Here is a 3,200-nt window from a genome sequence, read left to right on the forward strand (position 1 = left end):
TTACCGATTAAAACTGAGCTTAAAAAACGTAAGATGCTAACAGTATCCGATAACTTTACCGATTAAAACATGACTAAAACATAACAGTATCCAAATGTTAAAAAGATTATTCTTTCACAAATCAAGTAGAAAAAAACCCTAAAATTTAACAGATCCGCAAGAAAATAGTTACAGATCTAATGTTGTTTAACAGATCTGCAAGAAAAAACCCTAAAATTTAACAGATCTGCAAGTAGAAAATAGGTACCTGAGATGTGAAAACGCCGGTGAAATTCATCTATCTCTAGGGTTATCGCCGGAGGAATAAACCCTAAAATTCAACAGATCCAAAGACAGAAAATAGTTACAGATCTAATGTTGTTTAACAGATCTGCAAGAAAAAACCCTAAAATTTAACAGATCTGCAAGTAGAAAATAGGTACCTCAGATGTGAAAACGCCGGTGAAATCCATCTATCTCTAGGCTTATCGCCGGAGAAATAAACCCTAAAATTCAACAGATCCAAAGACAGAAAATAGTTACAGATCTAATGTTGTTTAACAGATCTGCAAGAAAAAACCCTAACCATTAACAGATCTGCAAGTAGAAAATAGGTACCTGAGATGTGAAAACGCCGGTGAAATCCATCTATCTCTAGGGTTATCGCCGGAGAAATAAACCCTAAAATTCAACAGATCCAACTCAAATTTCAAACCAAAAATGCCGAGAGGTAAAAAAGATGTTACCTGAGATTTGAAAACGCCGGTGAAATCCATCGATCTAGGGTCATAGCCGAGAAAGAAACCATAATATTTACAGATCTAATGTTGTTTAAGATCTAAGGGTTATCGCCTGGTGAGATCTAAGGGTTATCGCCTGGTGAGAGAGAGAGAGAGAGAGAGAGAGAAGAAATGGGGCGGATGTGAAAGACAGAAACCCTAATGAGCTGTTAAGTTGTTTTTGTTCTCCGGCTTGTTTTGTGAGTGAGGGTAGAATAGGAAAAGCAAATTATGTTGTGCTTTAGAGGATTGTACATCATGCTTTAATGGTGTTTTAATGGAATTTTTTTGGACATTAAGAAGTCCCTTGGATATGTTTTATAAAGTAGTATAGATATATATATATATATATATATATATATATATCACTTTGTACATACAATACACAACAAAAAGGTACAACTGAGTACATAATACATAACAAAACACTAAACAAACAAAGTAATGTACTAATCCTCGTGCGGTGGGGACGGTGGGAGGGGAAGTGGAGGCAACGCAGCGAGCTCTCGTAGATCAACGAGCGTCTGGACGATCCAGTCAATGCGTGCGCCCTGACGTCTGAGGCGCCGGTCGAAGTCCCGAGCCACCTCACACGCTGCCGGAGGCAGGTCAGCGTAAACGTGCTGCGGGTACTGTGGCGGCTCAGGAGCTGGCTGAACTGGTGGTAACGGGATCTCCTCGACATGCTCCTCCTGAGCCGGATCCTGAGGCTGAGCCTGAGGCTGATCCTGAGGCTGATCTTGAGGCTGATCGATGCCCAGAGCCTTTAGCTGAGCCTGCCGAGCAGCCTGCTGAACATCAGGAGGGGCTAACACTCCAGGCCTCACCTCAATAACAACCGGCATGACCTCCGGCAACACCTCCGGCTGCCAAATCAGCCCGTCACGACCCTTGAACCTCAGACCAACATCAAAGATACGAGTGATCTGCATGCTAGATACTGACGCGCGGCCCAACCTGGATGACGGGATCGGATCGGACAGCAGCAGATCATGCTCGGGCACGATCCCTAGCGAGCGTGCAATGGCGGTGATGTATGAGCCACTGTGCAGCTGCCCGCGGAGCTGCCGGTGGTATGCTGTGGCAAAGTAATCTGCCAGGCAGGCTGCTAGATCGCAGGGCTGGCGGCGAATGAGGCAGTATAGAAAGAAAAGGTCACTGAGGTTGACCTTCTCCCTGCTGCTACCCCGCGTTGCGATAGATGACGCGATAACATGGTGCAGGTATCGGTACAAGGGGTCTCTAATGGTGGTGGCCTTTTGCCAGGATTTCCCAAAGGGAACCCTGGAAATGGCCCTCTAGAAACTGATAAGCGTCTGCCTGTCCATCATCGTAACCGCCTGCGTATATAAATCAGTATCAAGCTCAGGCTCTGTGTACAAACCTGTAAGAACAGCAAACTGCCGCACACTCATCTGAAACTCCTGACCGGCGAGACGGAATGTAACCTCGTGGACTGGAAAATCCGGGTCCTCCACGTAATCCGCCGGATGCGGCGCGTATGTAAACGTAGAAAGAAACTCAACCGTAAGCTCAGGGTACGAGTCCTCCATCGCTAACTCAAATAGGCGCGATCAAGGAGAATCTAGTCCAACTATATCACGCGCCCGCTCGACCTCTCCCAAGGTAGTCAGCAGCTCCTAGTCTATCCCTACATGCCCCCCAATCTCTATGGTGCGCAACCTAGCGCATCTCCCCTCGCCCGTGAACCCTGCGGAAACTGCAGGTACAGACATGCCGGCTCTCCCTCGTCCCCCACCTCTCCCTCAGCCTCCATATGCTCAATCTCGTCATCGGAGGAATCCATCCCTGCACGTTGAAAATATAATATTAAATAAACAAATAATAATATTAAATAAACAAATAATAATATTAAATAAACAAATAATATTAAACAAATAATATTAAATAAACAAATAATATTAAACAAATAATAATAATAATATTAAACAAATAATAATAAACAAATAATATTAAACAAATAATAATAACATTAAACAAATAATAATAAACAAATAATAATAATTAAACTAATAATAAATAATAAAAATAAAATAAACATGAACCAAAGCGCCCCGCTTTGGCCTCGGCGTGGCGCTTTGGTTCTTCATTTTGAAGAACAGAACCTGCCAGATCTGTTCAGCCGACCCCAATCAACGCAATAATCAACATGTAGGATATACCGAAACGATTAAGGGTGTTCGATCTTACCTTTTAGCGGTTCAAAGCTTGAAAAATCGACCGACGGCTCTAATGTGTGAAATCGCCCCTTGTGTGTGTGTTTTTTGTTTTTGGGTGAAGTGGGGGAGAAGCTGCCCCGCTTCTGGTATAACGAGGGACCGAAGCGCCCCGCTATGGCCATAGCGCGGCGCTTTGATGTCCAAAACGCAGCGTTATGACCTAAGCGGGGCGCTTTGGGCCTTTTTTAATTTTTTTAAAATT

The 3,200-nt window shown here is 43.8% G+C and overlaps 1 long non-coding RNA gene across 1 annotated transcript; it reads right to left on the reverse strand.

Annotated features, from left to right (window-relative positions):
• Positions 1-425: 425 nt before the first annotated feature.
• On the reverse strand, positions 426-782 carry LOC118487939. Its single transcript, XR_004882914.1, has 3 exons — positions 726-782; positions 598-660; positions 426-485 (listed from the first exon to the last, which is right to left on the reverse strand). It is a non-coding gene; the product is annotated as an uncharacterized LOC118487939 (long non-coding RNA).
• Between the last annotated feature and the right edge of the window lie 2,418 nt (positions 783-3,200).

Source organism: Helianthus annuus, chromosome 16 (genome assembly GCF_002127325.2).
Source record: "Helianthus annuus cultivar XRQ/B chromosome 16, HanXRQr2.0-SUNRISE, whole genome shotgun sequence".
Taxonomy (NCBI): Eukaryota; Viridiplantae; Streptophyta; class Magnoliopsida; order Asterales; family Asteraceae; genus Helianthus; species Helianthus annuus.